This window comes from Patagioenas fasciata, chromosome 21, assembly GCF_037038585.1.
Source record: "Patagioenas fasciata isolate bPatFas1 chromosome 21, bPatFas1.hap1, whole genome shotgun sequence".
NCBI lineage: Eukaryota > Metazoa > Chordata > Aves > Columbiformes > Columbidae > Patagioenas > Patagioenas fasciata.
This window is the reverse complement of record NC_092540.1, coordinates 15,104-38,650: the sequence shown is the minus strand read 5'-3', so window position 1 is coordinate 38,650 and position 23,547 is coordinate 15,104. Positions and strand designations below refer to the sequence as shown.

Here is a 23,547-nt window from a genome sequence, read left to right as displayed (position 1 = left end):
CGGGAGGGCTGGAGCGCTGGTGTCCGTGCGGGAATTTGTCACCGTGCGGCGTGTGTTAGACTTTGTCCTTTTCTCTGTCTGCGTGCTGGACTCTGTCTCTGTATGTGAGCGTGTGGGACTCCGTGCCGTGCGAGTGTTGGACTTTGTCTGTGTCTATGCGTGCGCGTAGGACTCAGCGTCACCGTCCGTGTGCCGGACTTGGCATCCGTGTGGGCGCGTTATACTCGGTGTCTATCGCTGTTGTGTGCGAGTGTCGGACTTTGTCTGTCTGTGCGTGCCGGTCTTTTTTTCTGTGAGTGTCGGACTCTGTCCGAGCGTGTGTTTGATGGAGTTTGAGCGGACCGATTGGTGAGGTTGAATGGGATCGCGTGTGCAGTTCTGGCAGGGTTTCTATTGGACAGCATGTCAGTTTACCTAAATTGCCAAACTGAAAATAAAATGCAAACTAAACTGTCTTGTTTTTTTCAGGTGCAGCAGTAGGGCTGTGGATGCTCTAGGGGATTAAAAAAAATATATATTAAATAAATAATTCCAGTCCTCCCCTAGAGCATCCACAGCCCTACTGCTGCACCAGACTTGTAGGTATTTTGTGTGGAAAAAGAAGAAAAAACTAAATTATACGTTCCGATCCATTACATGACATTACCGTACCCCTAGGAAATACTCAAACAATAAACAGCCAAACACACATGAAACAAATGAGACCCTGATTATGCAAATTAAACCCCGATTATGAAAACTACCTAATTAAATATGCAAATGAGGTAAACACACCTCCTCCCTGGCCACTTCACACCCCCGCCCCGGCCACTTCACACCCCCGCCCCGGCCACTTCACACCCCCGCCCCGGCCACTTCACACCCCCGCCCCGGCCACTTCACACCCCCGCCCCGGCCACTTCACACCCCTGCCCCGGCCACTTCACACCCCTGCCCCGGCCACTTCACACCTCCTCCCCGGCCACTTCACACCCCCTCCCGGCCACTTCACACCCCCTCCCGGCCACTTCACACCCCCTCCCCGGGCACTTCACACCCCCTCCCGGCCACTTCACACCCCCTCCCGGCCACTTCACACCCCCTCCCCCGCCACTTCACACCGGGTTAGGGATTAGGGTTAGGTTTTTAGATATCATCCCAAAGTTCAAGTTAAAGTTTTGAGTCACTAATGCTCATAACAGTCTTTTCAGGTTTTAATTGCTTCACCGTAGTAATTACCAGCTTACAGGTGGTTACAAGGCCGAGAATATATTTTTCACTGCGACTAATCGCCTTCCACAACACAGTTCCCACTTTTTCTCAGGTCTCTATTTGAAAAACTCCTAACAGTTCAGCAGGAAACCCACTGCCTCTGCACCAAATTAACAGTCTTTTGAGGTTACTCTCCTCATACTTCACCCCTCTCTTAGAGAGAATATGCGGGAGAACCCCCCAGTATTTCTTCTTCTTCTTCTTTAAAAATATTCTGCCCCATCTCCTCTCGCCCCTAGCCGCTCACCTCTTTGGGCGTCCATTGCGACGATATCGGATCCTTTATCCCTCCTCTGTCGCTCCGTAGCCATCAATCGGGAGTCACGCAGCCCGCAGCCCGCGTCCCGGTCCCGGTCCAGCCGAGCCGTTCCAGCTGGGGCTCGCTCCTCGCAGCGGTCGCGCGCCTTCCGTAAATTCTCCTTAGGGATCACGTCGGGGTCACCGCTCGCGAGGGCGCAAACTCACGGACTCCACGCAATTCCATACGAATTCAAGCGAAGCCATTTATTGCAGAGACAAGCCTCCTTATATACGCAGTTGTTTCCCGATAAGCGTCCACGTTCCAAACACGCGTCGGCTGATCGGATATCGTCCACGTTCGGGTCTCGTTATTATAGAATTACCTCACTCTCATAACAGGTGGTGTTTTTCAGCCTTCACGCCGGCCTCGGAGTCGCTTTGTCTAGGTCAGAAATAAATCTCTACCTAACAGAAACCCATCCGCACAACAACCTTAAGAACATCCCTTAAATCTCCCACAGGTGCTGTCATTTCTAGTTAGGGTCCAGGTGATTTTATAAGGGTGGTGGGCGGGGCCTGGGACGATCGACCCCTCCCCTCGGCAGCTTTTGAGCCGTTTAATCTACGTGGGCAGACGTCTTTGGAGAAGCGGAGGTGTCTGTTCGAGGTATGAGCTTCAGGAGCAGCAAAGGTTCAGTAGCAGCTGTAGTAGAAAGGTTGTTTGTCATTATGTTTCATTCATTGATTCGGTTCCAGCTGCTTTGCATTTTCCGAAAATTCCTGACTACAATGGAGATGGAGTGCTGGCAGTTGTATTTCACTTTCTATCTGCTCCCTAGAAAAACTAAGTTGAGATCCATACTCGGTCTCATTGTAGCTGCAATAGCAGCAATAAAGTGCAGGTGCTGTCATTTTCAGGGAGATTCCAGGTAATTTGGTAAGGGTGGTGAGGGGGTCTGGGGTGAATGACCCCGCCCCTTTCCCAGGGGTTTGTGGGAAGGGGTGGGCGGAGCCCTGGGTATTTGAGCCCCGGTCCCCGGGCAGGGAGCTCATTCTGCTCCAGAGCCTCTTGGGTGGTGGTTCTCTGCTGCTCCTTCAGCAGCCAGCAGCTTTTGAGCTGTTTAATCCAAATGGGCAGATGTCTTTGGACAAGCGGAGGTGTCTGTTTGACGTAAGAGCTTCAGGAGCAGCAAAGGTTCAGTAGCAGTTGTAGTAGAAAGGTTGTTTGTCATTATTTTTCATTTGTTGATTCAATTCCAGGTCCTTTGCGTTTTCCTGAAATTCCTGACTACAATGAAGATGCTGGAGTGCTGGTGGTGGTATTTCACTTTCTATTTACTCCCTAGAAAAACTAAGTTGAAATCCATACTCAATCTCATTGTAGCTGCAATAGCAGCAATAAAGTGCAGGCGCTGTCATTTTCAGGGAGATTCCAGGTAATTTGGTAAGGGTGGTGAGGGGGTCTGGGGTGAATGACCCCGCCCCTTTCCCAGGGGTTTGTGGGAAGGGGTGGGCGGAGCCCTGGGTATTTGAGCCCCGGTCCCCGGGCAGGGAGCTCTTTCTGCTCCAGGGCAGCTTGGGTGGTGGTTCTCTGCTGCTCCTTCAGCAGCCAGCAGCTTTTGAGACGTTTAATCTAAGTGGGCAGATGTCTTTGGACAAGCAGAGGTGCCTGTTTGACGTAAGAGCTTCAGGGACAGCGAAGGTTTAACAATAGCTGTAGTAGAAGAGTTGTTTCTCATTATGTTTCATTTGTTGATTCATTTCCAGGTGCTTTGCATTTTCCCAAAACTCCTGACCACGATGGAGATGGAGTGTTGTTTTTCGGTTTGTATTGCTGTATTAATAGTTGTTAATATAATCTCTTCTCCTGGAGAAGCATCTCGTCTCCAGAACCTTTGCAGCGTGCGGCGATCCCCGGTGGATCATTCAAATGTACCTCCCAGAACTCAGCCAAGGTGAGCAACGAACCGTAGGCTACTACGGATAAATATTATTTGGGCGCTCTATAGCATGCGTGTCCTCGCTTTCCTTACCGTAGGCGACGATGGAGAAAGCGACAACTGCGAGAAGATCCCTGTTAGCGCACGTGGCGTTTTCCTCTGTGGAAGGTGGATTCCGTCCCTCGGCTCTCTGAAAGATAAGTGGAGGCACAGGGGCCGGGAATCGCAGGGAGGCGGGTAAAGTTCTGATAAGGGAAAGGGCCATCCAGGAAAAGTCCCCTTTGGGTGGGTAAAGGGCCCAGGGAACTTTACAGCGCGACGCCAGCACGTGCCGGGCAGGGCAGCTCCAGCCTGCGTCTGCGTTGTCGTGTAGCTCGGGAAGCCTGCCTCGCGTCTGTCAGACGATCCCGGGGTCTCGCTGCGCTCCGGGGGCCCAACGGGCCTCTCAGGTGCCATCCCGGGATCCGGAATGCCGGTGTTAATTGGCGTAGAGCCAATCGGGTGCTGGATTATTGTATCATCAGCCAAAAGCGTGGGTGGTTCTTGCGTTTTGGATGTTTGTGGTCAGTTGTGATTTATGGTGTCAATCTGGGCTGCATCAGCAGCTCTGCTCTCTACCCCTCCAGTCCCAGGGACTGGCACTTCAAGATGCTGGGAAGAAGTTCTTAGGTCGTGCCGCCGTCTCCTCTGCGTGTGTGTGCGCCAGTGCCGCCGTCTCCTCTGCGTGTGTGCGCCAGTGCCGCCGTCTCCTCTGCGTGTGTGCGCCAGTGCCGCCGTCTCCTCTGCGTGTGTGCGCCAGTGCCGCCGTCTCCTCTGCGTGTGTGCGCCAGTGCCGCCGTCTCCTCTGCGTGTGTGTGCGCCAGTGCCGCCGTCTCGTAAGGGGCCGTGACGTTCGGCTCCCTTTTCTTTTTCGTGGGGCTGCAGAAGAGGCTCAATGCCTCATCACTGCCTCCCTGCAGGGCATTTGGATTGATGCCGTCTCTGGTTTCGGGTCACTGTCGTTGCAGAGCGTTTTCGGTGCTGTTGCGGTCGTGTCGTCCATAGCGTTCTGTGACGCGTTTGTCTGCGCACGCGCACGTTTGGCTCGGAGCTGCTCTGCCCGGCGGTGTGGAGTCAGGGGCGGGTGGAGTGAGCTCTAGGAGTCCAGGGTTAATCTGTTGACAGATCCAATTGTGTAGGCAAAGGTTGTGTGGTCATCTGGGATGCAGTAGCTGTGGGCGGGGGAGCTGGCAGTCCGTTCCCCAGTGTTTTAGGGACTCAATTAGAGTGTCGGGTGGGATTCCTGAATAGAAAGCAAACCTGTGGAATGGTCAAGCGCTTGATGAGCGTCCCGGTGACTTGTTGAATACCTTGTTTTCAGAGGTAGAGGGATGACTTGGTACGAAAGAGCAACAGAAGAGGCGAGCAGCGCGCCATAAGCAGGTGGGTCGGTGTGTGGTGCCAGCGGGAAGATGTGCCGTGTGGCTCTATGGAAGTTTGGTCATTTGTCTCTTTCATAGAAGCGAAGAGGAAACCTGGGTATTAGCACCGCAGGTCCTCGGGCAAGGCAAACAATGAGCGTCGGGCCGAAGCAGCAGCTCATTTCAGGTCCCGTGTTGCCAGTGCAGGTGAGCGTCATTGGGTTGTGTTTTACAGGCGGCAGCTGAACCTCTGTGGTCAACAGCGTTGCAGTCAAAAGCAAGGGTGGGCAGGCAGGTGGGCGAGCGGCCAAGGTAAAGGAGCGGTAGACGGGCCCGTCTACGGGCGGGCTGTTTTTGAGCAGCGTCCGAGCGGGTGCCTTTGTTTTCGCAGGTGCCGCGGACCGGCTCGGAGGGGCGAAGCCGCACGCCGGTCAGCAGCCGAGAAGGTGAGGCGGCGGCGGGTGTCGAGGAGCCCGGTGTCGCCTGGTGACTCGGTTCAGCGTTTCCTTCTTGTTTTGCAGGCTCCTTTTGGGCCCTTTGGACTCGGAGGAGCGTTTCTGGTGAGCCGGGGTATGGGCGAGGAGGAGCGTGGGGCTGGGGACTCGCTCCAAGCCCTACAGTTCTTTTGTTTCTCGCTGTCTTAGGCGTAACGAGCGACGAGGGTTTGTGACCGCACCCGTGACACGACGCGCCGAACGGAACGCCGAGGATCTTAGGAGGAGGTGGGTGTTGCGGGAGGAGTCGGCGTTTACCCCGCGATACCGTGTGCTGGCACGGCTTAGTGAGCGTGTGTTTTCTCGTGTTACTGTAGATGTTGAAGAGGACCCCGGCAATGCAGGAACATCTCCGTTAGCGCACGTGGCGTTTTCTCTGTCGAAGGTGGATTTGGTCCCACAACCCTCTGAAAGATAAGTGGAGGCACGGGGGCCGGGAAGGGGCCGGGAATCGCAGGGAGGGGGGTAAAGTTCTGATGAGGGAAAGGGCTGTCCAGGAAAAGTCCCCTTTGGGTGGGTAAAGGGCCCAGGGAACTTTACAGCGCGACGCCAGCACGTGCCGGGCAGGGCAGCTCCAGCCTGCGTCTGCGTTGTCGTGTAGCTCGGGAAGCCTGCCTCGCGTCTGTCAGACGATCCCGGGGTCTCGCTGCGCTCCGGGGGCCCAACGGGCCTCTCAGGTGCCATCCCGGGATCCGGAATGCCGGTGTTAATTGGCGTAGAGCCAATCGGGTGCTGGATTATTGTATCATCAGCCAAAAGCGTGGGTGGTTCTTGCGTTTTGGATGTTTGTGGTCAGTTGTGATTTATGGTGTCAATCTGGGCTGCATCAGCAGCTCTGCTCTCTACCCCTCCAGTCCCAGGGACTGGCACTTCAAGATGCTGGGAAGAAGTTTTTAGGTCGTGCCGCCGTCTCCTCTGCGTGTGTGCGCGCCAGTGCCGCCGTCTCCTCTGCGTGTGTGTGCGCCAGTGCCGCCGTCTCTGCGTGTGTGTGTGCGCCAGTGCCGCCGTCTCGTAAGGGGCCGTGACGTTGGGCTCCTTTTTCGTGGGGCTGCGGAAGAGGCTCCTTGCCTCATCACTGCCTCCCTGCAGGGCATTTGGATTGATGCTGTCTCTGGTTTCGGGTCACTGTCGTTGCAGAGCGTTTTCGGTGCCGTTGCGGTCGTGTCGTCCATAGCGTTCCGTGGCGCGTTTGTCTGCGCATGCGCACGTTCGGCTCGGAGCTGCTCTGCCCGGCGGTGTGGAGTCAGGGGCGGGTGGAGAGAACTCTAGGAGTCCAGGGTTAATCTGTTGACAGATTCAATTGTGTAGGCAAAGGTTGTGCGGTCATCTGGGATGCAGTAGCTGTGGGCAGGGGAGCTGGCAGTCTGTTCCCCAGTGTTTTAGGGACTCAATTAGAGCTTCAGGTGGGATTCCTGAATAGAAAGCAGACCTGTGGAATGGTCAAGCTGCTGATGAGCATCTGGGTGACTTGTTGAATACCTTGATTTCAGATGCAGAGGCACAACCTGGCACGAAAGAGCGACGGAAGAGCCGAGCAGAGCGCCGTAAGCAGGTGGGTCGGTGCGTGGTGTCAGAGGGAAGATGTGCCCTCTGTCTTTATTTAAGTTTGGTTGTTTGTCTGTTTTACAGGTGCGAAGCGAAGAGGAAAGCTGGGTATCGGCACCGCAGCTCCTCGGGCAAGGTGAGGAACGAGTGTTTGGCCAGAGCAGCAGCTCGTTTCAGTTCCCGTGTTGCCAGTGCAGGTGTGAGCGTCCTTTGGTTGTGTTTTACAGGCGGCAGCTGAACCTCTGTCGTCAACAGCGTTGCAGTCAAAAGCAAGGGCGGCCAGGCAGGCGAGCGGCCAAGGTAAAGGAGCGGGAGATGGAATTGTCTGCGGGCAGGCTGTTTTCAGGTAGTGTCTGAGCAGGTGCCTTTGTTTTCGCAGGTGCCGCAGACCGGCTCGGAGGGGCGAAGCCGCACGCCGACCAGCAGCCGAGAAGGTGAGGCGGCGGCGGGTGTCGAGGAGCCCGGTGTCGCGTGGTGACTCGGTTCAGCGTTTCCTTCTTGTTTTGCAGGCTCCTTTTGGGCCCTTTGGACTCGGAGGAACGTTTCTGGTGAGCCGGGGTATGGGCGAGGAGGAGCGTGGGGCTGGGGACTCGCTCCAAGCCCTACAGTTCTTTCGTTTCTCACTGTCTTAGGCGTTACGAGCGACGAGGGTTTGTGACCGCACCCGTGACACGACGCGCCGAACGGAACGCCGAGGATCTTAGGAGGAGGTGGGTGTCGCGGGAGGAGTCGGCGTTTACCCCGCGATACCGTGTGCTGGCACGGCTTAGTGAGCGTGTGTTTTCTCGTGTTACCGTAGATGTTGAAGAGGACCCCGGCGATGCAGGAACATCTCCGTTAGCACACGTGGCGTTTTCTCTGTCGAAGGTGGATTCGATCCCTCGGCCCTCTGAAAGATAAGTGGAGGCACGGGGGCCGGGAAGGGGCCGGGAATCGCAGGGCTGGGGGTAAAGTTCCGATAAGGGAAAGGGCTGTCCAGGAAAAGTCCCCTTTGGGTGGATAAAGGGCCCAGGGAACTTTACAGCGCGACGCCAGCACGTGCCGGGCAGGGCAGCTCCAGCCTGCGTCTGCGTTGTCGTGTAGTTCGGGAAGCCTGCCTAGCGCCTGTGAGACGATCCCGGGGTCTCGCTGCGCTCCGGGGGCCCAACGGGCCTCTCAGGTGCCATCCCGGGATCCGGAATGCTGGTGTTAATTGGCGTAGTGCCAGTCGGGTGCTGGATTATTGTATCATCAGCCAAAAGCGTGGACGGTGCTTGCATTTTGGACGTTTCTGGTCAGTTGTGATTTATGGTGTCATTCTGGGCTGCTTCAGCAGCTCTGCTCTCTACCCTTCAGTCCCAGGGACTGGCACTTCAAGATGCTGGGAAGAAGTTCTTAGGTCGTGCCGCCGTCTCCTCTGCGTGTGTGTGCGCCGGTGCCGCCGTCTCCTCTGTGTGTGTGCGCCAGTGCCGCCGTCTCTCTCTGCGTGTGTGTGCGCCAGTGCCGCCGTCTCCTCTGTGTGTGTGCGCCAGTGCCGCCGTCTCTGCGTGTGTGTGTACACCAGTGCCGCCGTCTCATAAGGGACCGTGACGTTGGGCTCCTTTTTCGTGGGGCTGCAGAAGAGGCTCCTTGCCTCATCACTGCCTCCCTGCAGGGCGTTTTGATCGATGCCGTCTCTGGTTTTGGCGTCGCTGTCGTTGCGGAGCGTTTTCGGTGCCATTGCGGTCGTGTCGTCCATAGCGTTCCGTGGCGCGTTTGTCTGCGCACGTGCACGTTCGGCTCGGAGCTGCTCTGCCCGGCGGTGTGGAGTCAGGGGCGGGTGGAGTGAGCTCTAGGAGTCCAGGGTTAATCTGTTGACAGATTCAATTGTGTAGGCAAAGGTTGTGCGGTAATCTGGGATGCAGTAGCTGTGGGCAGGGGAGCTGGCAGTCCCTTCCCCAGTGTTTTAGGGACTCAATTAGAGTGTCGGGTGGGATTCCTGAATAGAAAGCAGACCTGTGGAATGGTCAAGCTGTTGATGAGCATTTGGGTGACTTGTTGAATACCTTGATTTCAGATGCAGAGGGACAACCTGGCACGAAAGAGCGACGGAAGAGCCGAGCAGAGCGCCGTAAGCAGGTGGGTGGGTGCGTGGTGTCAGAGCGAAGATGTGCCTTGTGCCTTTATATTGTGTGCTCGCTCTGCTTAGTGAGCGTGTGTTTTCTTGTGTTATTGCAGATGTCGAGGAGGAACCCGGCGATGCAGGAAGATCTCCATCAGCACATGTGGTGTTTTCCTCTGTTGAAGATGGATTCAGTCTCTTGGCCCTCTGAAAGATAAGTGGAGGCTGGGGGGCTGGGAAGGGGTTGGGAACTGCAGGGAGGGGGGTAAAGTTCTCTTTGGGGCAAGGGTGCTCCAGGAACAGTCCCTTTTGGGCAGGTGAAGGGTCCAGGGAACTTCACAGTGCGATGCCAGCGTGTCCCGGGCAGGGCAGCTCCAGCCTTGTGTCAGTGTTGTATTGCAGGTCGGGAGGCTTGCATCGTGCCTGTCAGAGGATCCCAGGGTCTCGTCGCGCTTGAGGGACCCGACAGGGATCCCGGGCGCCATCCCGGGATCCGGAACGCCGGTGCCAGTTGGCGTAGCGCCAATCGGGTCCCGGTTTTCTTGTATCGGCAGCTGAAAGCGTGGATGGTTTTTGCGTTTTGGATGTTTCTGCTCAGTTGTGTTTTATGGTGTCATTCTGGACTGCATCGGCAGCTCTGCTCTGTACCCCTCCAGTCTAAGGGACTGGCACTTCTTCCCAGCATCTTGAAGTTTTTAAGTAGCGCCGCCGTCTCTGCGTGCGTGCGTGCGCGCCAGAGCCGCCGTCTCTGCGTGCGTGCGTGCGCGCCAGAGCCGCCGTCTCTGCGTGCGTGCGTGCGCGCCAGAGCCGCCGTCTCTGCGTGCGTGCGTGCGCGCCAGAGCCGCCGTCTCTGCGTGCGTGCGTGCGCGCCAGAGCCGCCGTCTCTGCGTGCGTGCGTGCGCGCCAGAGCCGCCGTCTCTGCGTGCGTGCGTGCGCGCCAGAGCCGCCGTCTCTGCGTGCGTGCGTGCGCGCCAGAGCCGCCGTCTCTGCGTGCGTGCGTGCGCGCCAGAGCCGCCGTCTCTGCGTGCGTGCGTGCGCGCCAGAGCCGCCGTCTCTGCGTGCGTGCGTGCGCGCCAGAGCCGCCGTCTCTGCGTGCGTGCGTGCGCGCCAGAGCCGCCGTCTCTGCGTGCGTGCGTGCGCGCCAGAGCCGCCGTCTCTGCGTGCGTGCGTGCGCGCCAGAGCCGCCGTCTCTGCGTGCGTGCGTGCGCGCCAGAGCCGCCGTCTCTGCGTGCGTGCGTGCGCGCCAGAGCCGCCGTCTCTGCGTGCGTGCGTGCGCGCCAGAGCCGCCGTCTCTGCGTGCGTGCGTGCGCGCCAGAGCCGCCGTCTCTGCGTGCGTGCGTGCGCGCCAGAGCCGCCGTCTCTGCGTGCGTGCGTGCGCGCCAGAGCCGCCGTCTCTGCGTGCGTGCGTGCGCGCCAGAGCCGCCGTCTCTGCGTGCGTGCGTGCGCGCCAGAGCCGCCGTCTCTGCGTGCGTGCGTGCGCGCCAGAGCCGCCGTCTCTGCGTGCGTGCGTGCGCGCCAGAGCCGCCGTCTCTGCGTGCGTGCGTGCGCGCCAGAGCCGCCGTCTCTGCGTGCGTGCGTGCGCGCCAGAGCCGCCGTCTCATAAGGGGCCGTGACGTTGGGCTCCTTTTTCGTGGGGCTGCGGAAGAGGCTCCTTGCCTCATCACTGCCTCCCTGCAGGGCATTTGGATTGATGCCGTCTCTGGTTTTGGCGTCGCTGTCGTTGCGGAGCGTTTTCGGTGCCGTTGCGGTCGTGTCGTCCGTAGCGTTCTGTGGCGCGTTTGTCTGCGCACGTGCACGTTCGGCTCGGAGCTGCTCTGCCCAGCGGTGTGGAGTCAGGGGCGGGTGGAGAGAACTCTAGGAGTCCAGGGTTAATCTGTTGACAGATTCAATTGTGTAGGCAAAGGTTGTGCGGTCATCTGGGATGCAGTAGCTGTGGGCAGGGGAGCTGGCAGTCCCTTCCCCAGTGTTTTAGGGACTCAATTAGTGTGTCGGGTGGGATTCCTGAATAGAAAGCAGACCTGTGGAATGGTCAAGCTGTTGATGAGCATTTGGGTGACTTGTTGAATACCTTGATTTCAGATGCAGAGGGACAACCTGGCACGAAAGAGCGACGGAAGAGCCGAGCAGAGCGCCGTAAGCAGGTGGGTGGGTGCGTGGTGTCAGAGCGAAGATGTGCCTTGTGCCTTTATATTGTGTGCTCGCTCTGCTTAGTGAGCGTGTGTTTTCTTGTGTTATTGCAGATGTCGAGGAGGAACCCGGCGATGCAGGAAGATCTCCATCAGCACATGTGGTGTTTTCCTCTGTTGAAGATGGATTCAGTCTCTTGGCCCTCTGAAAGATAAGTGGAGGCTGGGGGGCTGGGAAGGGGTTGGGAACTGCAGGGAGGGGGGTAAAGTTCTCTTTGGGGCAAGGGTGATCCAGGAACAGTCCCTTTTGGGCAGGCGAAGGGTCCAGGGAACTTCACAGTGCGATGCCAGCGTGTCCCGGGCAGGGCAGCTCCAGCCTCGTGTCAGTGTTGTATTGCAGGTTGGGAGGCTCGCATCGTGCCTGTCAGACGGTCCCGGGGTCTCGTCGCGCTTGAGGGACCCGACAGGGATCCCGGGCGCCATCCCGGGATCCGGAACGCCGGTGCCAGTTGGCGTAGCGCCAATCGGGTCCCGGTTTTCTTGTATCAGTAGTTGAAAGTGTGAATGGTTTTTGCATTTTGGATGTTTCTGCTCAGTTGCGTTTTATGGTGTAGTTCTGGGCTGCATCAGCAGCTCTGCTCTGTACCCCTCCAGTCTAAGGGACTGGCACTTCTTCCCAGCATCTTGAAGTTTTTAAGCAGTGTCAGTGTTGTGTTGCAGGTCGGGAGGCTTGCATTGTGCCTGTCAGACGATCCCGGGGTCTCATCGCGTTTGAGGGACCCGACAGGGATCCCGGGCGCCGTCCTGGGATTTTGAATGCCAGAGCCAATTGGCGTAGCGCCAATTGGGTCCCAGTTTTATTGTATCAGTAGCTGAAAGTGTGAATGGTTTTTGCATTTTGGATGTTTCTGCTCAGTTGTGTTTTATGGTGTAGTTCTGGGCTGCATCAGCAGCTCTGCTCTGTACCACTCCAGTCTAAGGGACTGGCACTTCTTCCCAGCATCTTGAAGTTTTTAAGTAGCGCCGCCGTCTCCTCTGCGTGTGTCTGCGCCAGTGCCGCCGTCTCCTCTGCGTGTGTGTGTGCCAGTGCCGCCGCCCTCTCTGCGTGTGTGTGCGCCAGTGCCGCCGTCTCTGCGTGTGTGTGCGCCAGTGCCGCCGTCTCTGCGTGTGTGTGCGCCAGTGCCGCCGTCTCTGCGTGTGTGTGCGCCAGTGCCGCCGTCTCTGCGTGTGTGTGCTCCAGTGCCGCCGTCTCATAAGGGGCCGTGACGTTTGGCTCCTTTGTTTTCTGGGGTTGCAGTGGAGGCTCCTTGCCACACCACTACCCCCCTGCAGGTTCTTTTGATCAATGCCTCTGTGCTTGGGAGTTGTTGCCATCGTTGGGTGTTGTTGGTGTTGTTGACATGATGTCGTCTGTAACGTTCTGTGGCGTGTTGGTCTGCGCACGTGCGCATTCGGCTTGGAGCTGCTCTGCCCGGCGGTGTGGAGTCAGGGGCGGGTGGAGTGAGCTCTAGGAGTCCACGGTTAATCTGTTGACGTGTTAAAATGTGTAGCCAGTAGTCATCTGGGACGCAGTAGCTGGGGGCAGGGGAGTTGCAAGTCCTTTTAGTGGTGTTTTGCAGTTGTTACAGAGACCATTGTTGACTAGTGTTTTCTGTGGTGTGCTGTTATTTCATAGACAAAGCCTGTTTTAATGAAATCTTTTTGTATTTTTTTTTTGCAGGGGACTACATTGTGAACACGACTCACTTATAACAAGGCGTTTTATTAGGCTATGTAGCACTCATAATTATAGCCTTTACTCGACGGTAACAAAAGCAGCTACAGACTCCGATCGTCACCCATCCCGTAAGGCGCGCTTTACACGTTCCCGCAGGAATAGGCTTCCGTCGCCGAAAACGCCACGTTCGAGGCCGTCGGGACGCTCCCACGGACCGTAAACCGAATCTACGGCCGCGCAGAGCCGAGTCCGGCGCGAGGTCGGTGCAAAGGATCCGCCCAGAAGCGAGAAGACCGGAGACTCGGCTATCGCTATCGGACCGAATCGCAGCGTAGAGGGGCGGGTGAATAGTTTGTAAGGGTATAAATACCCAGGGATTTCCACGCTCGGCCGGGACCTCAGCAGAAGCGGCAGCTCCGGTCAGCCTTCCCGCAGTACCGCTCCGTTCGGTTGGTTATTTACACGGATTTTGCCCGAGAGGTCGCCCCGATAGACCGAGGACTTAGACCACGATCAACCGTCCCCGTGCCTCTGGAAGGGTGGTACGGACGCCGAGGCGTAGAGCGATGCCATTCTGAAATTCAGGCTGAGCGGTATGAGGAGTCAGGTGTGCACATCCAGTCCTTTAGCCATATGTCAATATAATATCTTAGGTGTTTTCCCTGTTCCCCGCACGGCCGGGAGGCCGACCGTAGATCCAGCGCGGGGCCGAGTTCGGATCCGGCCGCACCCGGGCTCCCGTCCGCAGAGGAGTTTAGAAAACGAGGGGGTCCGATCCCAACCTCACGTCTCGACGGAAAGACCTCCCCGTAGCCTTCGGCATCTCCCGTCCACGTCGAAATCGCTCCGCATCAAGTTTCAGCCGAATTCGCTTAGCATGTTCTGTCCTCCTAGTCAGCATTAGTGTCCCTCGCCATTACATTCCGCCTCAGCCCAAGCCGTCCGGCGAGACCGAGCGACGTCGGGGGGATCGCGGGCGTCGTCGGCGTTCGGCGACGGAGACGCGGGGCGAGTTTGAGTCGCGGAATCTCAGAGGAAGGAGGTCACGGTAATCGACGGGATCGGGAAGCCGAGCGAGAATAGGTCACCACGGTCAAGAACTATACGAAGGACGGCAAGGGAAATAAGTGCCAAGCGTGAAATCCCCGTGTCAAGCCAATCTTCGGGAGAGGAACAAGCGGTCGACGGGGTAGACGACGCGCAGAGCGTTCGGATAGCGCGAAACCTCGAGCGAATGCGGCTCGGGGCTGTAGTTATTTGTCCTTGGAGGTTCAATTTTTTTTCCTTTTCAGGTAAATTCCAAAGTTAAAGAATAAAAAACTCCAGCCGGGGGATCCATCCCCCCCGACCGGGTTTTTCCCCCGGTCCCGGCCGCTCCGCGAGGCAACGTTCGTCGCCGAGGTTCGGACGCGGGCGGCCCTCGGGCCGGGTTTCGGCAGGCAGGGCCGTTTCGGAGGCTCCCGGGAGCCGGGTTCCCGAGGGGCGACGGCACAGAGGGGACGAGGGCTGCAGTGTGAGTGTGGGTTTGGTAGGTGAATGAGAGTTGTGCTGAGCTGTGTGATCTGGTGCGTTTGTATTTTGGGGTTGTGGGTTTTTGTCCTTGCAGGTTAATGGTTTACCTTTTCAGGTTCTTTTAGAATTTATATTAGAATAAAAAATCCCCAGCCGGGGGATTTTTTTTTTTTTCCCCTGGCTGGGTTTTTTTTTCCCCGGTCCCGGCCGCTCCGCGAGGCGACGTTCGTCGCCGAGGTTCGGAGGCGGGAGGCCGTAGGACCGGGGTTTCGGCAGGCAGGGCCATCCGAGGCTCTCGGGAACGACGTTCCCGAGGAGCGACGGCACAGAGGGGACGATGGGTCCCGTGTGAGGGTGGGGTGGGTTTGGTAGGTGAATGAGCGGTGCGGTCAGCCGTGTGATTGTGACGCATTAGTATAGTTGGGGTTGTGGGTTTTTGTCCTTGCAGGTTAATGTTTTTTCCTTTTCAGGTAAATTTCAATTTTAAAATAGAATAAAAAAACCCCAGCCGGGGGATTTTTTTTTTTTCCCCCGGCTGGGTTTTTTTTTCCCCGGTCCCGGCCGCTCCGCGAGGTGACGTTCGTCGCCAAGGTTCGGAGGCGGGAGGCCGTAGGACCGGGGTTTTGGCAGGCAGGGCCATTCGAGGCTCCCGGGAACAACGTTCCCGGGGGGCGACGGCGCAGAGGGGACGATGGCTGTGATGTGTGGGGTGGCTTTGTCGGGTGAATGAGCGGTGTGCTGAGCTGTGTGATCTGGTGCGTTTGTGTTTCTGGGTTGTGGGTTGTTGTCCTTGCAGGTTAATGGTTTTTCCTTTTCAGGTTCTTTTAGATTTTAAAATAGAATAAAAAAACCCCAGCCGGGGGGTTTTTTTTTTTTCCCCCGGCTGGGTTTTTTTTTCCCCGGTCCCGGCCGCTCCGCGAGGCGACGTTCGTCGCCAAGGTTTGGAGGCGGGCGGCCCTCGGGCCGGGGTTTCGGCAGGCAGGGCCATTCGAGGCTCCCGGGAACAACGTTCCCGAGGGGTGATGGCATAGAGGCGACGATGGGTGCGGCGTGGGGTGGGTTTGGTAGGTGAATGAGCGGTGCGGTGAGCCGTGTGATTGTGATGCATTTGTATAGTTGGGGTTGTGGGTTTTTGTCCTTGCAGGTTAATGTTTTTTCCTTTTCAGGTACATTTCAATTTTAAAATAGAATAAAAAAACCCCAGCCGGGGGATTTTTTTTTTTTCCCCCGGCTGGGTTTTTTTTTCCCCGGTCCCGGCCGCTCCGCGAGGCGACGTTCGTCGCCAAGGTTTGCACGGGGTCGGCCGTAGGACCGGGGTTTTGGCAGGCAGGGCCATTTGAGGCTCCCGGGAACAACGTTCCCGAGGGGCAATGGTGCATAGGGGAGAGTGGCTGTGATGCGGGAGGTGGCTTTGTCGGGTGAATGAGCGGTGTGGTGAGCTGTGAGATTCGGTGCGTTTGTGTTTCTGGGTTGTGGGTTGTTGTCCTTGCAGGTTAATGGTTTTTCCTTTTCAGGTACATTTCAATTTTAAAATAGAATAAAAAAACCCCAGCCGGGGGATTTTTTTTTTTTCCCCCGGCTGGGTTTTTTTTTCCCCGGTCCCGGCCGCTCCGTGAGGCGACGTTTGTCGCCAAGGTTCGGAGGCGGGCGGCCCTCGGGCCGGGGTTTCGGCAGGCAGGGCCATTCGAGGCTCCCGGGAACAACGTTCCCGAGGGGTGACGGCATAGAGGCGACGATGGGTGCGGCGTGGGGTGGGTTTGGTAGGTGAATGAGCGGTGCGGTGAGCCGTGTGATTGTGATGCATTTGTATAGTTGGGGTTGTGGGTTTTTGTCCTTGCAGGTTAATGTTTTTTCCTTTTCAGGTACATTTCAATTTTAAAATAGAATAAAAAAACCCCAGCCGGGGGATTTTTTTTTTTTCCCCCGGCTGGGTTTTTTTTTCCCCGGTCCCGGCCGCTCCGCCAGGCGACGTTCGTCGCCAAGGTTCGCACGGGGTCGGCTGTAGGACCGGGGTTTTGGCAGGCAGGGCCATTTGAGGCTCCCGGGAACAACGTTCCCGAGGGGCAATGGTGCATAGGGGAGAGTGGCTGTGATGCGGGAGGTGGCTTTGTCGGGTGAATGAGCGGTGTGGTGAGCTGTGAGATTTGGTGCGTTTGTGTTTCTGGGTTGTGGGTTGTTGTCCTTGCAGGTTAATGGTTTTTCCTTTTCAGGTACATTTCAATTTTAAAATAGAATAAAAAAACCCCAGCCGGGGGATTTTTTTTTTTTCCCCCGGCTGGGTTTTTTTTTCCCCGGTCCCGGCCGCTCCGCGAGGCGAGGTTCGTCGCCAAGGTTTGCACGGGGTCGGCCGTAGGACCGGGGTTTTGGCAGGCAGGGCCATGCGAGGCTCCCGGGAACAACGTTCCTGAGGGGCGACGGCACAGAGGGGACAATGGATGTGATGCGTGAGGTGGCTTTGTCGGGTGAATGAGCGGTGTGGTGAGCTGTGAGATTCGGTGTGTTTGTGTTTCTGGGTTGTGGGCTTTTGTCCTTGCAGTTTAATGGTTTTTCATTTTCAGGTACATTTCAATTTTAAAATAGAATAAAAAAACCCCAGCCGGGGGATTTTTTTTTTCCCCCGGCTGGGTTTTTTTTTCCCTGGTCCCGGCCACTCTGTGAGGTGACATTTGTCACCAAGGTTTGCACAGGGTTGGCCGTAGGACCGGGGTTTTGGCAGGCAGGGCCATTTTTCAGGCTCCTGGGAATGACGTTCCCGAGGGGCGACGCGGGCACGGGGCCACGGTTCGAGCCGGGAGAACGGCCGCCGTGCGAGAGGGCGGTGGGTTTGGTATCGGAGCGAGCGGTGCCGTTTAGCTGTGACGTCTGGTAGGATTGTGTTCTGGGGTAGTTGTTTTCTTTGCAGGTTTATTTTGAAATTTACCTGAAAAGGAGAAAAAAGTTGAAATAGGAAAAGAAGCCACTGCCAGGGGATTCCCATGCTCTGCCCCCCCAGGAGGGTGTTTTTTCCCAGGTCCCGGCCGCCAGGTGAAGTTCACGGTCAGCGTTTCGTTTCGGGTCCGACCGGGACGGTGGTTTCGGAGGCGGGGAGATCGTCCAGGCTCCGGGAGCAGCTTTTCAGGTGACGGTCATTCCGGATCGCGGTCTTGGTCGGTAGCGGCCGGGAGGTTCGTTTAGGGAACGGTCCCGGAAAGCTGGTCGCGATTGCCCCGGCAGCGGTCGAACCAAACGGCCCACGAGTCGGTCAGGGTCGCGACGGGAGCGCGTCGTCCTCCGTAATGCCACGTCAGGGATGCCGTGAGATAGAGGAGTCGGCTTCTCTGCTTAGCGTGATAAAGGAAATAGGTAAAATATGTTATCGAGTCGTGTGTTAGCAGTTTTGGTTACCCGTCCGGAGGATACTCGGTTAAAGAGTCAGAGCAGGGAGGAGTCCCTTCCGTGGCGCGGTCAAAGGGACGGGGTCGCGAAGAGTCCGTAAATCGCCGCGGTCCGGAACGAACCTTCGCGACGGCTCCGTACGAAGGCCACGATATTTCCCGTAGCCTCGGCGCCGCGACAGGTTACGACAAAATGCAGTAACGTGGGGGAGTTTTCTGTGTTACGGTCATAGCGATAAGGGAAGGACGATATAACAAGCCGTTTGTATGTGATGTTACTATTTATTACGACTCCCTGTAATTTCTTGGGTAATATTGAGTTTGAGGGACCTAGCTCTACCAGAGTCAGTTCCTTCACACAGGCAGTAAAGCAGCCGTACCTCGTCATCGTGCGGCATCATTTTCAGTCGGAGAAGTTTCACCGGCGCGAGAGGCTTCGAGAGCGCGTCGACGCGGCGATCCGTCCCGAGCGGCGCGAGGGTCAGACTCGGTCCGTCCGCGTCCACGGTCGCATCGGACTTCGCCACTACGCACGTCGGACTCGGTCCCCATCTACGGGCACGCCGGAGTCGGCGTCGACCTTCCGTGCCGGACTTCGTACGCCCGGGCGTCGGACTTCATCGGTACGCACATCTGAGTCGTCCGTGTCGGAGCGTCAGTTCGACGGACTTCGAGCGAGCGGACCGGTCGGAGAGGTCGAACGGCAGCGAGCGCCAAGTTCCAGATGGGTTTCTTTTGGTTGTCACATCAGATGAGTTTGTCATTTTCAATAAACTAAAGAAAAATAAAATAAAATACAGTCTTAATTCAGAAATAAACTAAGGATTGCTTCTTCCTCTATTTTTTTCAGGTGCAGCAGTAGGGCTTTGGGTGCTCTAGGGGATTTTGAAAAAAAAAAAAATTAAAAATAAATTCCAGAACTCCCCTAGAGCACCCAAACCCCTACTGCTGCACCGGACTTTTAGTTTTTCTTCTTTTTCCATACAAAAAAAAAACATCAAAAATCAACAGCTACTCAATACACAAGAACCACCTACAAAAGCCAACCAGACCTAAAATCAAACTTAATAAAAGACACACAACCATAACAATCAAATACTAATTAGGAAATTTAGTAATTAATTATGCAAATTACCTAATTAATTATGCAAATTAGGCAAAAAATTTTTTTTCGCCACCACCGCAACTAAAACCATAAAAAAACAAAACAATACATACCAGAAATACCACCATACACACCTCTTTCACACCTCTTCACACCCCTTTCACACCTCTTTCACACCCCCTTCAGAACTCTTTCACACCTCTTTCACACCTCTTTCACACCTCTTTCACACCTCTTTCACACCCCTTTCACACCCCTTTCACACCTCTTTCACACCTCTTTCACACCTCTTTCACACCCCTTTCACACCTCTTTCACACCTCTTTCACACCCCTTTCACACCTCTTTCACACCTCTTTCACACCCCTTTCACACCTCTTTCACACCTCTTTCACACCCCTTTCACACCCCTTTCACACCTCTTTCACACCCCCTTCAGAACTCTTTCACACCCCTTTCACACCTCTTCACACCCCTTTCACACCCCTTTCACACCCCTTTCAGAACTCTTTCACACCCCTTTCACACCCCTTTCACACCCCTTTCACACCTCCTTAACAACTCATCCCCCACACTTCATACATACAACCATACAAATTTACAAACACACAAACAAATTACCCATCACGTGCTTCCTCTGACGTACTTCCTGTCACGTGCTTCCTCTGACGTACTTCCTGTCACGTGCTTCCTCTGACGTACTTCCTGTCACGTGCTTCCTCTGACGTACTTCCTGTCACGTGCTTCCTCTGACGTACTTCCTGTCACGTGCTTCCTCTGACGTACTTCCTGTCACGTGCTTCCTCTGACGTACTTCCTGTCACGTGCTTCCTCTGACGTACTTCCTGTCACGTGCTTCCTCTGACGTACTTCCTGTCACGTGCTTCCTCTGACGTACTTCCTGTCACGTGCTTCCTCTGACGTACTTCCTGTCACGTGCTTCCTCTGACGTACTTCCTGTCACGTGCTTCCTCTGACGTACTTCCTGTCACGTGCTTCCTCTGACGTACTTCCTGTCACGTGCTTCCTCTGACGTACTTCCTGTCACGTGCTTCCTCTGACGTACTTCCTGTCACGTGCTTCCTCTGACGTACTTCCTGTCACGTGCTTCCTCTGACGTACTTCCTGTCACGTGCTTCCTCTGACGTACTTCCTGTCACGTGCTTCCTCTGACGTACTTCCTGTCACGTGCTTCCTCTGACGTACTTCCTGTCACGTGCTTCCTCTGACGTACTTCCTGTCACGTGCTTCCTCTGACGTACTTCCTGTCACGTGCTTCCTCTGACGTACTTCCTGTCACGTGCTTCCTCTGACGTACTTCCTGTCACGTGCTTCCTCTGACGTACTTCCTGTCACGTGCTTCCTCTGACGTACTTCCTGTCACGTGCTTCCTCTGACGTACTTCCTGTCACGTGCTTCCTCTGACGTACTTCCTGTCACGTGCTTCCTCTGACGTACTTCCTGTCACGTGCTTCCTCTGACGTACTTCCTGTCACGTGCTTCCTCTGACGTACTTCCTGTCACGTGCTTCCTCTGACGTACTTCCTGTCACGTGCTTCCTCTGACGTACTTCCTGTCACGTGCTTCCTCTGACGTACTTCCTGTCACGTGCTTCCTCTGACGTACTTCCTGTCACGTGCTTCCTCTGACGTACTTCCTGTCACGTGCTTCCTCTGACGTACTTCCTGTCACGTGCTTCCTCTGACGTACTTCCTGTCACGTGCTTCCTCTGACGTACTTCCTGTCACGTGCTTCCTCTGACGTACTTCCTGTCACGTGCTTCCTCTGACGTACTTCCTGTCACGTGCTTCCTCTGACGTACTTCCTGTCACGTGCTTCCTCTGACGTACTTCCTGTCACGTGCTTCCTCTGACGTACTTCCTGTCACGTGCTTCCTCTGACGTACTTCCTGTCACGTGCTTCCTCTGACGTACTTCCTGTCACGTGCTTCCTCTGACGTACTTCCTGTCACGTGCTTCCTCTGACGTACTTCCTGTCACGTGCTTCCTCTGACGTACTTCCTGTCACGTGCTTCCTCTGACGTACTTCCTGTCACGTGCTTCCTCTGACGTACTTCCTGTCACGTGCTTCCTCTGACGTACTTCCTGTCACGTGCTTCCTCTGACGTACTTCCTGTCACGTGCTTCCTCTGACGTACTTCCTGTCACGTGCTTCCTCTGACGTACTTCCTGTCACGTGCTTCCTCTGACGTACTTCCTGTCACGTGCTTCCTCTGACGTACTTCCTGTCACGTGCTTCCTCTGACGTACTTCCTGTCACGTGCTTCCTCTGACGTACTTCCTGTCACGTGCTTCCTCTGACGTACTTCCTGTCACGTGCTTCCTCTGACGTACTTCCTGTCACGTGCTTCCTCTGACGTACTTCCTGTCACGTGCTTCCTCTGACGTACTTCCTGTCACGTGCTTCCTCTGACGTACTTCCTGTCACGTGCTTCCTCTGACGTACTTCCTGTCACGTGCTTCCTCTGACGTACTTCCCCCGTGTTACGGTTAGGGTTAGGGTTAGGGTTAGGGTTAGGGTTAGGGTTAGGGTTAGGGTTAGGGTTAGGGTTAGGGTTAGGGTTAGGGTTAGGGTTAGGGTTAGGGTTAGGGTTAGGGTTAGGGTTAGGGTTAGGGTTAGGGTTAGGGTTAGGGTTAGGGTTAGGGTTAGGGTTAGGGTTAGGGTTAGGGTTAGGGTTAGGGTTAGGGTTAGGGTTAGGGTTAGGGTTAGGGTTAGGGTTAGGGTTAGGGTTAGGGTTAGGGTTAGGGTTAGGGTTAGGGTTAGGGTTAGGGTTAGGGTTAGGGTTAGGGTTAGGGTTAGGGTTAGGGTTAGGGTTAGGGTTAGGGTTAGGGTTAGGGTTAGGGTTAGGGTTAGGGTTAGGGTTAGGGTTAGGGTTAGGGTTAGGGTTAGGGTTAGGGTTAGGGTTAGGGTTAGGGTTAGGGTTAGGGTTAGGGTTAGGGTTAGGGTTAGGGTTAGGGTTAGGGTTAGGGTTAGGGTTAGGGTTAGGGTTAGGGTTAGGGTTAGGGTTAGGGTTAGGGTTAGGGTTAGGGTTAGGGTTAGGGTTAGGGTTAGGGTTAGGGTTAGGGTTAGGGTTAGGGTTAGGGTTAGGGTTAGGGTTAGGGTTAGGGTTAGGGTTAGGGTTAGGGTTAGGGTTAGGGTTAGGGTTAGGGTTAGGGTTAGGGTTAGGGTTAGGGTTAGGGTTAGGGTTAGGGTTAGGGTTAGGGTTAGGGTTAGGGTTAGGGTTAGGGTTAGGGTTAGGGTTAGGGTTAGGGTTAGGGTTAGGGTTAGGGTTAGGGTTAGGGTTAGGGTTAGGGTTAGGGTTAGGGTTAGGGTTAGGGTTAGGGTTAGGGTTAGGGTTAGGGTTAGGGTTAGGGTTAGGGTTAGGGTTAGGGTTAGGGTTAGGGTTAGGGTTAGGGTTAGGGTTAGGGTTAGGGTTAGGGTTAGGGTTAGGGTTAGGGTTAGGGTTAGGGTTAGGGTTAGGGTTAGGGTTAGGGTTAGGGTTAGGGTTAGGGTTAGGGTTAGGGTTAGGGTTAGGGTTAGGGTTAGGGTTAGGGTTAGGGTTAGGGTTAGGGTTAGGGTTAGGGTTAGGGTTAGGGTTAGGGTTAGGGTTAGGGTTAGGGTTAGGGTTAGGGTTAGGGTTAGGGTTAGGGTTAGGGTTAGGGTTAGGGTTAGGGTTAGGGTTAGGGTTAGGGTTAGGGTTAGGGTTAGGGTTAGGGTTAGGGTTAGGGTTAGGGTTAGGGTTAGGGTTAGGGTTAGGGTTAGGGTTAGGGTTAGGGTTAGGGTTAGGGTTAGGGTTAGGGTTAGGGTTAGGGTTAGGGTTAGGGTTAGGGTTAGGGTTAGGGTTAGGGTTAGGGTTAGGGTTAGGGTTAGGGTTAGGGTTAGGGTTAGGGTTAGGGTTAGGGTTAGGGTTAGGGTTAGGGTTAGGGTTAGGGTTAGGGTTAGGGTTAGGGTTAGGGTTAGGGTTAGGGTTAGGGTTAGGGTTAGGGTTAGGGTTAGGGTTAGGGTTAGGGTTAGGGTTAGGGTTAGGGTTAGGGTTAGGGTTAGGGTTAGGGTTAGGGTTAGGGTTAGGGTTAGGGTTAGGGTTAGGGTTAGGGTTAGGGTTAGGGTTAGGGTTAGGGTTAGGGTTAGGGTTAGGGTTAGGGTTAGGGTTAGGGTTAGGGTTAGGGTTAGGGTTAGGGTTAGGGTTAGGGTTAGGGTTAGGGTTAGGGTTAGGGTTAGGGTTAGGGTTAGGGTTAGGGTTAGGGTTAGGGTTAGGGTTAGGGTTAGGGTTAGGGTTAGGGTTAGGGTTAGGGTTAGGGTTAGGGTTAGGGTTAGGGTTAGGGTTAGGGTTAGGGTTAGGGTTAGGGTTAGGGTTAGGGTTAGGGTTAGGGTTAGGGTTAGGGTTAGGGTTAGGGTTAGGGTTAGGGTTAGGGTTAGGGTTAGGGTTAGGGTTAGGGTTAGGGTTAGGGTTAGGGTTAGGGTTAGGGTTAGGGTTAGGGTTAGGGTTAGGGTTAGGGTTAGGGTTAGGGTTAGGGTTAGGGTTAGGGTTAGGGTTAGGGTTAGGGTTAGGGTTAGGGTTAGGGTTAGGGTTAGGGTTAGGGTTAGGGTTAGGGTTAGGGTTAGGGTTAGGGTTAGGGTTAGGGTTAGGGTTAGGGTTAGGGTTAGGGTTAGGGTTAGGGTTAGGGTTAGGGTTAGGGTTAGGGTTAGGGTTAGGGTTAGGGTTAGGGTTAGGGTTAGGGTTAGGGTTAGGGTTAGGGTTAGGGTTAGGGTTAGGGTTAGGGTTA

General features: G+C 55.5%; 1 long non-coding RNA gene across 1 annotated transcript; it reads left to right on the top strand.

The window, feature by feature from the left end:
• Positions 1 to 5,218: 5,218 nt before the first annotated feature.
• On the top strand, positions 5,219 to 8,154 carry LOC139829599 (uncharacterized). Its single transcript, XR_011742148.1, has 4 exons — positions 5,219 to 5,277; positions 7,380 to 7,418; positions 7,503 to 7,580; positions 7,670 to 8,154. It is a non-coding gene; the product is annotated as an uncharacterized lncRNA (long non-coding RNA).
• The last annotated feature ends 15,393 nt before the right edge of the window (positions 8,155 to 23,547 follow it).